This window comes from Elgaria multicarinata, chromosome 5, assembly GCF_023053635.1.
Source record: "Elgaria multicarinata webbii isolate HBS135686 ecotype San Diego chromosome 5, rElgMul1.1.pri, whole genome shotgun sequence".
NCBI classification, from domain to species: domain Eukaryota; kingdom Metazoa; phylum Chordata; class Lepidosauria; order Squamata; family Anguidae; genus Elgaria; species Elgaria multicarinata.
This window is the reverse complement of record NC_086175.1, coordinates 73058184-73071381: the sequence shown is the minus strand read 5'-3', so window position 1 is coordinate 73071381 and position 13198 is coordinate 73058184.

Here is a 13198-nt window from a genome sequence, read left to right as displayed (position 1 = left end):
GAGATTGAGGGGGAAAGATGACTAGATGTTGTTGACATGGTCAGAGTCTTAAGATGATATGGAAGAGGAGAGTTTGCAGACATTCAGACTGGGCTCTGCTACGTGATCTTATGATGGCAGTGGGAAAGCTGGGTAACACTCAAACCCCTGGAGTTCTCACTGCTCAGAGAAGTGGGTTGCGAGGGCAAGGCAGCATTTTTATCTGCAGCAATGATTAGCACTAGATATATGTGGGGCAGGAGTTAAATAACCACAACATACTAGGGTATGCCCCTGCTTATCTGAGGCCAGGGAGAGTGCCTTATTTGTGGTGGCACCCTCGTGGTGGATTGTTCTCCCAAGGAAGGCTCAAGTGGTACCCACTCAGTCGTCATCCTCACACCAGGCAAAAAACATCTCCCCACTCCACCCCACCCCACACACAAATGCATCCCTTTTACCCTTTAAAACTGCTGTGAGCTTTTAGTGACAGGGGTCTTTATCTTCTGTGCTGCTGTTTTACTGTTGTTGTTAGTCTAGATGTCTTGCTGAAATTGTGGGGTACACATTTTAGAAATAAATGAATGTATTGGCAGGGAAGGGGTGCCCACAGCTGTATTTTCCAACAAATAATCCAGCAAGGACTATTCCATACATATTTATTTATACGGAAAACTTGATCCATTTTATTAGTTGGTCTTACCCTATATGCCCGAGGAATCTTGCTGCTAATACTACCGCTTTACCGTACTGCCAAATCCTGCATACTGAAATACAATGCAATGTCAATTGTAAGGCAATATATTGTGTTCTGGTAAGAGTAGACCCCAATGTCTCACTTTAGTTTGTGTTTCCCATTCCCAATAGAAAATGAACACATAATGCAAACATTGTGTGCCCCGTTTATAACAGGAGCTGTAAGAAAATACTTGCTACCTGAGATAAAGTTTCTATAAGTCAGTGAAGCAAACAGGCCAACATGTGGATTATGTTACATTCAGAGCTGATCCTAGTTTTGTAACACACACTAAACAGCAAAATGCAGGAGTCTCGGGTTTAATAAAACACAAACTTTCAGCTGCACATACAGCCAATAAAGATTTGAGCATCCTGGGCATGATCAGCATACTAATTGCTGCATGAATCAATCCTCTGGCTTGGCTGTTTTGAAAGGCAAACAAAATCTTTGCAGAAGCCAGAAAGAGTATTTACTAAGAAAACTTAGCCTGCGTGTACCTGTAGCAGCATATATATGAATGTAAAATATGCATCTTGTTGATCTCTTGTGCTTGATCTTAGGTATACATATGTGTTTTGGAAAGTAATGACAAAATGAATGCATGCACTGCATGTAGAAAGTTACCATTACTTTAAGAAATTAGGTGAGCAATGTATCATTTGCTTACACAAATGATACTTTGGACTTCAGTTAAACCTTTCCTAAAAGGAAGCACTGTGTAATTTCATTTGATGTATTACAATTCTACTCTGCCCAATAGCCAAATCTCTCTGGGCAGTTTGCAAAGATTAAAATCCTAAAAATGCAATATAATAACATAAAAGCAGCATACAAAAATATAACAAATTTAAATAACCAACAGAAATCCCAGGACCCATTAAAAAAAACCTCATATACTGTCAAATGCCTGGGAGTAGGGGGAAGTCTTAACCTGGCACCTAAAAGATTATATTGTTTCTGCCAGGTGGACATCACTGGGGAGAGTGTTCCACAATCTGGTGGCAGGGGAACCACCAATACTAATACTAATACTAATAATAATAATAATAATAATAATAATTTGTTTCTTACCTGCCTCTCCACTTGGATCGAGGTGGGGAACAACAATGAATATAAAACACATTAAAAACTGATTAAAAACATAGCATACATGATAAAAACGCCCTTAAAACATCCTAAAAACATTTTAAAACTTCACTGGATAGGCCTGCCAGAAGGCCCAATAGAACTGGAGCTGTGATGGTGGGAAAACTTTGCAGAGACATAAGCTTTTTGCAGTTGCTTCATGACTATTTTGGCAGGGAGTACTCATGGGGAGCAAGATGGATTGCAGGAGGGGACAGTGGCCATGTATCCTACTCTACATAGGATTGTCCTCTGTTTGGAAGCATATTCTGTTTGCAGGATTGTCCAGGCCAAGTGTGATTTAAAAGAACCATAAGAATGGAGAGCAGTCCTGATATTGGCTATCAAGAGTTAGCACCTGGGTAGCAGATTGAAAAAGCAGGTACTCAAGTCATAGTCTTCCCCACTATAGTGAGGTGTATTGTATGTCTTTTAAAACTATAATAATTCTTTGTAAATTTGTATCTATATATTTAAATTCAGTTGTACAAATTTCATGCACAAGGGGAGAAACAGTAGCTGAATGAGAAGGAGCTTTTGGGGTGGGTGTAATTACTGTGGGAGATTGTAAAGCCAATTTCAGACAGGGTAATTTACAAAACAACTGTTTTAAGCCAGCATGTAAATTAAAAATAGAAAATATGCAAGAAGCAGTCATTCAAACCTGTGGACTTTCACAAGTGCAGTGGAGGAAAATAATAATAATAATAATAATAATAATAATAATAATAATAATAATAATAATAATTTTAAAAGTCACTGTCAGGGGTAGTGCTGAAGTGGATGAGGTAATTCTCAAGTGTCATTTCAAGATGTAGGAAAGGGGCTGATATCAGACAGGATCTGCTTATCAGATGGGAGAAGGTGAAAAGTTTCATTCTGGAGGTGGCAGCCACGAAACAAGGAGTTGTACCACAAAGGCCCTGGGATATGTGCTGAGAGCAGGTGCAAGGACTAAAGGGGAAACAAGCCATGGCAAACCATAGCGCGCCAGATGCTTTGCCATGGCTTGTTTCCCCTTTAGTTGGGAGTAACCATGAGTTAACAAGTGAATAACCAAGTCATGGTGGCTTATTCTTACTGTGACATATCTAGAGATGTGAAGGCCTGGAAAAAACGGGGAAAAATGGGGGGAGGAATAGGTTTTTCCCATTTTTTTCTGAAGCTTTTTGTTTGTTCGTTTCTGAAAAAATTGAAAAATTGGGGGGGAAATGAAGAAAAATGCATTATGGGATGTTTTATTTTAGCATGATGAATAAAATGTTTAAGACAGGGTGTTTAAGACAGGGTGTTCAAATGATTTCTAAAACCTATGTACAATATCAGATTATTATATTTTTTGTGCACCAAGGACAAGCAAGTCCTAGGTTGCAAGATACATTTCTGCCTCTAAGGGGCGCTGTCATTGAAGCAGAGGCTGAAACTGATAGTGATACCTTTAGCTTCGAAAATGGGTCTGATTAAATTTCATACATATTCATTGAATCTTGGTCCTCCCTATTTCTCAGTTCTTTTTATGGGAATGGGTGCTTTATGTCTGCTTGCCACTGTGGAGGACTAGCGGAGACATAAATAATTTTCTTTGTTACTAATGTTGATTGTTCCCTCTGTTGTTGTTTTAAATTGTTTTTTGCCTGCTCCTCATAAACTGGCAAAACCAAAGAGGTTCCTTACAGTTCACATGTACCTAACAGTTCAGGAGCTTGTAGCTCCTTTTTTTACCCCCAAAAATGTGAGCCTCTCTGTCAGCCCCTGCCAAAGGCAGGTGGCTACTAGGAGGAGGGCTTTCTCCGCTGTGGCACCCCAGCTGTGGAATGAGCTCCCCAGAGAGGTCCGCCTGGCGCCTACATTGTACTCCTTTCATCGCCAGCTGAAGACCTTTTTATTCTCTCAGTATTTTAACACTTAATTTTAACTTAAATTTAAATTTTACTGTTCTAACTCTGTAATTTAATCTTATATCAATTTTTGCTGCATGGTTTTATCCTGGTTGTGCTTTTTACACACCCGCTGGCTCAAGACCAAAATGTTAAATTTAAAAATCTAAACAACAGGGAAAGAGCTTTCACTATAGTGCCCCACCGTCTGTGGAATGCTCTTCCCAGGGAGATCCACCTGGTGTCTTCATTGTATACCTTTTGACACCTGGATTCAACCTTCCTCTTCAAGCAGGTCTTTAATCGTTACTCTCTTGCTCCAGTTATTAATTATGAACTGCTGCCTCCTTAATGTTTTTAATATTTTAAATGCTTTTAATGTTTAATATTATATCATTTTGACACTTTTATTGTTGTATTTTTGTGTATGTGATTATTTTGTTGTTTGGTTTCATGACTGTAATCTGGCCTCACTCCATTTTCAAGGTGGACGCATTCCTGGGCAGATGGCAACTTCTGATTGGTTGCCAGAAGCCCGGGCAGAGGGCAGGAGGTGGGCCCAGCAAGCTGAATCAGGAGAAGCCTGTGCTGCCTCCTGCATCTGGATTATCTGCTTCTACCCTGCAGCAGCAAAAGCATGGTTTTCCCCCCAAAAGCACAGCAACCTGGCGCCATCAAGGCAGCCTCGACACTTTCATGTTCATGTCCAATTGATTTCAATGGGACATAAGTGTCCATTTTTGTACATCCATTCCTCACGTGTACACCCAGACACAAACACGCAACACATAAAGACATTATTTATGTCTAAATATAGTCAGATACTTTGAAGAAAATCACTGGAAAGTGCCAATGTTTGCTCTTTGGGGGCTGATGCTTCAAGCTTCATTTACAGCAGCATGAAAAGATTAGAGAGTCTTGCTATGCCTCTCTAAGGGTTTCTTCCTAAAAATGAACATTTTCTCCGCTCTTACTTCATAACGTGCGAGTGAAATACAGTGCACCATGGATTGATAGGGCTGTTAAAAGAAGCCTTTGTCAAAGCACTGTGCTCTGCACAGCCAGCGTCTTTAGCACTAAGCTCTAGCAGAAATCCAATGTAGATTTCTAGCGAGGAGGACCAAACTGCTTGGCATAAACAGCAGCAGATCTACCTATGTGTGTCCTGATGGGCCGTGAGTGTTCTCTGAGCTTCTACTCCACTTAAAGTGGCACGTGATGAAATAAAATGCAGTAGAAAATCCAGGGAAAAATGTTCCAGTGTTCCTAACAACATTGTTAACATAAAGCCCTTTAGATATGTATATGCATACACATGTTTTTGTACATTCTTAATACAGAGAAAAGAATTTGATATACAAAAAGGGATACTTGGTTTGACTACTGAATAGTTATTCTCCTAGCTCCAAACTGAATATTGCCCATAATAATAGCGAACGTAAGTTTCATTGATTTGAATGAGTCTACTCTAAATATAATTGAGTCTGGATCCAACCTTATATGTAGAGCAAGGATGGTGTAGTGCACAGTTTCATTCAAGGTGCTTTCACACATGACATTAAACATGCTCTTTGCATTTCCCATATCTGTCCTATGGACATGAAATCTATGTTGGGTGGAATGTATATTTGCTTTTAAATGTTTGCCCTTCATTAACAAGATCCGTACATGCACACACACTGTGTGAGAGTGACTTAAAGGATAACACCATTAGACTTTATAGAAGGCTAGCTATGAGCCATGTTAGGCTGTAGCTGAAAAATCAAGTAAGAGTTTTCTGGCATCTTAAAGACTAACACATTTATTATGACATAAACCTCTGTGGACTATTATCCACTTCCTCAGTTGCTTGAAGTTTTTCCTGAGTTAAAAGTGTGTGTGTGTGTGTGTGTGTACACCCATGCACATACTTTGGGTGACTTCAGACAGAACTGAAATGCAAAAAGTACAGATATTAGATTGGATTTTAGTCAAAGGCCTTAAAAATACCAGCCTACATTTAATTCAAAACAAAACACCAGCTTAGCCACAGACTCACAGGGTAGCCTTCAGGAAACCATTGGCCTGGTTCAGACATGCTAAACCACCCTGCTTAACCACAAAATGGTTAATGGAATGCGTTAAGGTCAATGCATTCCGTTAACCATTTGTGGTTATGCAGCATGGTTTAGTGTGTTGTCTGAACGGGGCCTCTGTTTCTCAACCTTAGCTCACCATCTGTGAAATGAGAAAATATATGACCTACCTCGCAGGGCTGTTTCAAGATCAGATAAGGATTTTTAAGCGTTCTGTAAACTAAACATTTTATAAAAATGGAATTGAGTGGGGAGGGAAACAGCTCAAGGTTATTGCAGAACAGACCCATATCTGAGACCCTACACCAAGCAGGATATAACACTTTGAAAACATTTTGAAAACTGTACATGGAATGAGTCCTGGGCCCAAACAGTTGTCAATACCATTATAAGCTGTTATAAAACATAGGCCGTTGCTAGACGGGGCTGTAGCGCGTGTTACATACCGCCGGCGTCCTTACAGGTCTACATGACGTTCACCAGGATCCATGTTCATCCTGTGGTGAAACCTCTGTTGTGGTTTACGGGATACAGGAGCAGCTGAGGGCTAGCCACCGCAACTTTAATGTGTTCCAAAAAGTGGCACAGAAGATGGGTAAGAGAGGCCATAAACGAACCGCAGAAGAGTGTTGCACTAAAACCAAGGGCATGCAGACAGAGTACCGGCGTGTGAGGAACCATAATGTGGGTTGGCTCTGTGGGATAGGGGGGAAGGACGCAGGGCCGGTCATCACCGGAAAATCTCAGAGGCCAGATGGGAGATGTAGGCGCAGAGTGCACATGCAGACGACTGTCTTCAGATCACAATACATCTGCCATCACCCCCGAAAGCAAATGACAGCATCTCTGCCTTGTCAATGTTGCCACTCAGCAATGCCACTCTTTCCCATCCTCCTGCCACCGCTGGCCACGCCCCCTGTGGGTCATCCCCCAATGCCAACTGGCTCCCCTGTGCCCAGCCCGGGGGGGGGGGGAATGCAACAAAAGCAGCGGCGGAACTTCAGCCGCCGCCACTGCCGCCAACCACCGCGGATTGCGCTCTTTCGCACTTGCGCAAATCGTGCCGCGGACGGAAAAAAACCCCTGAAAATCAGGCTGGTGTGGCTGCGCATCCCATGCTCGACCCGACAGCACCACAACTGGAGCAAACTCCCACAACCACCCCCCTCCAATACCGGGATAACCCACACAACGTGTGGACCATGAGGCGTCACACCTATACAGGAAAACCCGCTTTCACCCCTCCTCAAGCACGGAACACCCGGTAGGTCTAGCAAGGCCCATAGTGTAGATCCTGTCCAAAATTATGTATTCTCCAGGTAAGTCCCTCTCAATCCTTCCCTGTCACGTGCAATACAATCACAAGAAAAGTGCACAATTTTAAAAATTGTGCCAGAATACAAAAAACAATATAATCAGACTATAAATGTGTTTAATTTCCTTTGCCTCACAGAAACCCTGTCCTAGCAGTACTGATTTAGTCTTGCCTGCTACACTGTTTTAGCTTAAAAAGTAAAGAAATATCAAACTGGGCTATTAAGCCATGAAGTTCTTATTCACATCTGTTTTGCATAGAAGGATCCACATCTTCTGCTGGGAGATCACACATTTCATGCAGACTGATCATACAAATGCAACTGAACTCTTGCTATGCTTTTCCCACATTCTTTTCTCACATTATTCAGCATTGAGTCCTTTTTCTAGTTTGAAATGTCATTGAAACATTTTACTCACAACCACCTGTCCCTTGAGGTACAGCTAGACTAGAAGACTTCTCTTAGGATGAAACTACAAGTGACCCATGAGATCCATGATTGGATCTCCTAATTTTTTATTTATGTATGCATTTGTTCATTTCAGCTTTAAAGGAGCTGTTGGAAGCCCCAGCTTTGATCAGAGAGCTTGGTGTTGCAGGAGGGGTGGTAGCCCTTACCCCCCTAGCCAATCTACTGGCCGGTGTCTATACAAAACCATTTTGTAGCCGATTCCATCAAAACCCCACAGCATTGCTGTTGTGAGGTGGAAATGATAAATAGAGATGGCAGGTGGGAGCGCGAGCTATTTGGGGCAGAAAAACCACAGTGCTGGCTGCCAATCAAGGCCTTGTCAAGCCCTCCTCCTGCCCCCTGTCCTGTGTTCCCATGCTTATCCTGGACTTGGATGCACCCCCAGCACACCCACTGGCTCAACCTAAACTGAGGCCACCACTTCCAGATAGAGAAACAACATGGTGACCTCAGAGGAACTAAACAAATTGTGGCGAAACCAGACTCAAAAAAGCACAATTTGGGGGGAAGAAGCCAGATGTGCCTGTGTGTTGGCGGCTGCATCATATAAACAATGCAGAACCACCGTGCAGCCACACCAGGTAAATGGCCTGCATAGACACCCCCCATCTTAGTTGACTCACCTCCACAAGCCCCAGAGAGGAGGAAATGCCAGTACCTACATTATTTTTTTCCACTTTGCTGTTAGCTTTTGGAAGTAGGGGGAAATGGCCCATGGGGAATGATACAGGGGGAGAGTTAAAAACTCCTCCCCAGTGTTATGGTTCTGTTAAAAACTGGAGTATACTTTGTCTGCTTTGAATTTTTTTTTTAAAAAAAAGCATGAGGTAATCCATTCACAGACCTCCTGGATCACGTGGCTTGGGCCCTTAAAAAGTAGGGTGTGACTTTCCATTACGAGGAGCTGCTTTTGGAGACTTTAGCTGCGCTGCTATGAGACAGTCGAAGACTTGTTTGCTGTCTAGGATGAGATTTACATGCCTGAAATGGATTTCATGCTACATGTCTGAAAAGGACTGTGTAAGAATTATGTCTTGTTCTGAAGCTTTTAACATTTGGTGGTGGGGAGCACTGCAAATTAGCTACCGTGCTATTTTTCTCTCTCCTTTCTTAATGTCTGGCTTTACGTTCTGTTTTCTCAAATACAACATCTTCTTGTTTAAGAATATTCTGGAAAGTTGATTAAGAGATTCAAATGCTGTGGTCGAAATTTGTCAAGTCTCTATCCCTTTGGATTCTGTGCTACCTAGATAATATTTGTTGATTGGATTTACATCCTGCCTTTCTAAGAGCTTCTTTAAATGAGCATTTCATAGCATCCTTGTGACTGGCTACTCATGGATGTTCACGATGCTGTCAGCCTCCTGTGCATCTCCTGCTCCATTTCCTGGTTTTAGTGTTATAAATTAAGCCACAGAAAACCCAACACTTCTGAAATAAGTCCAGATTTGTTGGAATTTCCTGCTGTGTGCAGGCAAAGTTGTACTTTAAAAAGACACCCACTAGAAGGTGCTGTTCCCATTGGGTTACATGGTCACTGCTCTCTTCCTTGTGTAATTTCAGCTTGTTGTAAATGTGGAAGAGAAGCAGGAAGCAGAGCCACGATAACAGAACACATTTTTCCTCCATCGGAAGGAGCTCTAAATGTTTAGGATGGCATTAGAAAGGTGGGTGGTGATCTTGCACCCTTTCCTATATTAAGATAGAAAAATGTTCTAAGTAGACTTAGGCCGTTGCTAGACCTACCTGATAATCCGGTGGTGAGGAGGGGCCAGCCCGTGCTAGAAGTAGCGCGGGCTGTCACTCCAATCAACATGTCAGACACGACAGGCTGCAGGAAAGCCCCATCGTGTCCGCCGTTTTGTTTGTAGTGTTAAAGGGCCAAGTGCACAGGAGCACACCAGTGGCAAAGGTAAGTCTTTTTTTTTTTTAATTGTTCTCCCCGCTCTCCCCCCCTGCCCCGACCTCCCTCCCTGGCTCCGATCTTCCTGCCCACCCTGGCTCCGATCTCCCTGCCCCCCCCCAGCTCTGATCTCCCTGCCCCCCAGCTCTGATCTCCCTGCCCCCCTCCTGGCTCCGATCTCCCTGCCCTGCCAGCCGCCACTTTTCCAGGCTACTCGCGAGTAATTGCGGTAGCCAAGAATAGTGGAGGACCAGTCTACACACTCATGGTCTCGGGCTTAGCCCGGGACCGCGGGAAATACCAGGCTACCACTGTAGCTAAATACCCCGGGACAAGGGAAGGTTACCCCTGCCTGACCCTGGGATCCCCTATGCATCATCTGGATGCACAGGGGCGAGCCCGGGGTTCACCCCAGGCTAAACCCTGGTCTAGCAACGGCCTTAGAATGTGTGAGAGATACTCCTGTTTCTTTTACCTACCAGAACCTAAATATGTGGTAATAATAATAATAATAATAATAATAATAATAATAATAATAATAATATAATCATTTCTTACCCACCTCTCCCTCTGGATCGAAGTGGGGAACAACATCAGCCAGTGTGAAAGCATTACCCTACTGGAATATTAAAAGTCACCCTGAGATGAAGTCTGTATGTGAAAAATGTGTTGGGTCCTCTAGTTCAGAGGAGACAGAAAGTAGATCTCCACTTGTTTTGGACTTCAACACCCAGCATTTCTGACCATTGGCCATGCTGGCAGGGGCTTCTGGGAGTTGTAATCCAAAACATCTGGAGATCTGACTTCTGCCCACTCCTGATCTAGTTCACTCCCTAAATTGATGGCATACTTATTCACTACTACTGCAGCTGCCATTTCCCAAATGAGTCACAATAACCTCTTAGCACTGTAAAATATCCTGTAATGAGTCCCAGCCAAGCAGCACATGCTGAGGGGAATATCATGTGAGTGCCACCAGTGTGAACTAACCTCCACCATAACCACCCACTGGGAGGCAGTCACTAAGAATGTATTTATCTATCAGTTAATTATAGTCCATCCTTCATCAAAATTGAATCCAAGGAATTTCAATCCAGATGAGACTGAGATGGGTGTTTCTTCTGACCGGATGGAGGGTGTTCAACCTGTTCTGGATGGGGTCGCATTCCTCATGAAGGATCAGGTTTGTAACTTGGGGGTTCTCTTGGATCCATCTCTATCATTTGAAACTCAGGTGGCCTTGATGGTTTGGAGTGCCTTCTACCAGCTTTGGCTGGTGGCCCAGCTACACCCCATCTGGACATGGATAACCTTGGGCACATCTACACGAAGGGTTTGCCCCAGGGTTGCTTTGCAGTAGTGGCACATCATCTACATGACACGGCCGCCATTGTGAAGCCATCTGGGGGCAAATCCTGGAAATTCTGCACCAAAAAACTCTGCACTTTTTTGGCAGCGGAGCCCATGGCACCCCCTGATTGGTTGCCTTTTTTTTTTTTTTTACTTTTCGCGCACCTCTGGAGAAGTAAAAAAAAACCACAGGGGGGAGGAGAGGAAAGGGCCGTTCCTCCCCCCCTTTTTAAAATTTAATTACCTATATCTGCAGAGCTCTGCAGATACAGATAATAAAAATAAAAAGAAATGGGTGTGGGTGGGGAGGAACAGGCAGCCAGAGGGAGGAGACGTGGTTCGCCCAGTCCCTCTAGCGTCCTCCTCTGGCTGCCTCATTCCTCCCCCCTCCCATTTTTATTTTTATTTTTTGTATCTGCAGAGCTTCTGATCCAAGGGAGGTCCAGCAAGTGGCAACAAGGGATATGGCCTTCTCAGTGGTAGCTCCTGAACTGTGGAATGAGCTCCCCACTAAGGCCTGCCTTGCCGCAACACTGTCATCTTTCGGTGCCAAATTAAGACTGCCCTCTACTCCCAGGCATTTAATGTAATATGATAGGGCATTTACGAAAGCCGTCTAAACAGGTCTAGTATTTTATTGAAACTGTTTTTGCTGTCTAAATTGTGTTAAATTTTGTATGTTTAAATTTTATATGTTTAAATTTTTATGCTGTATTTTATTGTCTTTGTTTTAAACTACCCAGAGAGCTTCAGCTATCAGGGAGTACAGAAATGGAATAGATAAATAAACATCAACAACGAACACACCAAAAGTTACACACACAACAAAACAAACCTACAATAAAAACAGACCAGCAGATGGTTATTTTTATGCTTAAGACAGAAGAACCATCATTGGTTTGTTTGTTTTTTTAATGCCTGGGTATTATTATTATCATCTCTTTCTTGTTCATGGTATTTTTTCTAGACGAACATACGGGCTTTGCCAAATCATGCTGTCTTTTACAGATTCAGGAATTATTATTATTATTATTATTATTATTATTATTATTATTATTATCATTGATATACCGCCCCATAGCCGAAGCTCTCTGGGGGGGATTCTACACGCCATACTGAGGCCGCTTCCATGCGCCCCCAGTGCAGCCCCAAAGCGATCGTGTAACTTGCCTGGAGAAGCAACGAGGAAGAGGCGTCCTTGCCGCCGCCGCTGCCGCCACCTACCTACTTCCTCGCCGGCCCGGGACGGAGAGCTCGGCAGAAGACGGCGGGGTCGGAGGTAGGTGGGTGGCGGCGGCGGCGGCAAGGACGCCTCTTCCTCGTCGCTTCTCCAGGCAAGTTACACGATCGCTTTGGGGTCGCACTGGGGCCGCATGGAAGCAGCCTCAGTACGGCATGTAGAATCCCCCCCAGTAAATGCTTTGCCTGGCAACTAAAGGATAACAACACTGCCACCTGCAAGCCCCCTCGGTGAGGACATTCCACAACACTGCCCTCACAGGCTGTGTGTCCTGCTCGAAACCCACTGAGTATTATAATCTGCTGCAAAAGGAGAAATGCATAAAGTATATGGATTTCCATTTCCATGCTTTTCCTGCTTTGAATTTGCACAGCAGAATAAAGGGCCTTTCAATGTCAGGCTGATCTTCATCTGGGTTAATCTTGCCTGAAGCTGAGCCAGAATCTGTTGCTTTCGAACTCGGAAAGCTAGACTTATATCGTTCCGTGTTTATACAAACAGGATGTGGTTTTTCTGGATGGATTGAAATGATCAAGAAAAATGTATATTTATTGAGAAAACAACAACCCTAGAGTCTGCAGTTAAGATGGCCAGTGGTGAAGTTGTGCCCTGTAGTAGCAGAATACTCTATGAGTACAGACCAAATATCATGAGGTTAATATACATAGGTCTAATTACAAGGAAGGAGATGCACAGTTATCTGATATTTACAAAGATATGTGAGGACTTTGGAACAGTTTACATATAAGAGAGTTAATACACTGTCAAAGTCCTGGGGTTTATTACTCAGCAACAGAGTACATTTCCATCATGAAAGACAAAGTGGCATAATTACCATTGGTTCCAAAAGCAACATTATTTTCTAAAAGCTCATGTATATACAATACAGCTTGGCACGTTGACCCAGTCACTGCTACACCATTTCTCATTACTTTCTTAAAATAATCACAAAATAAACATCATGGCATTTAGCCCATCGTATGACTATCTCTTATCTAATCTATGTAAAGCTGATGCCATATGGGCCGGGCAAACATTTTAAAAAAACTCACACACACAAACACACCTCATTCTAAGATAAGTCTAACAGGAAATTGAAGGTTCTAATATCCTAGTGGAAATT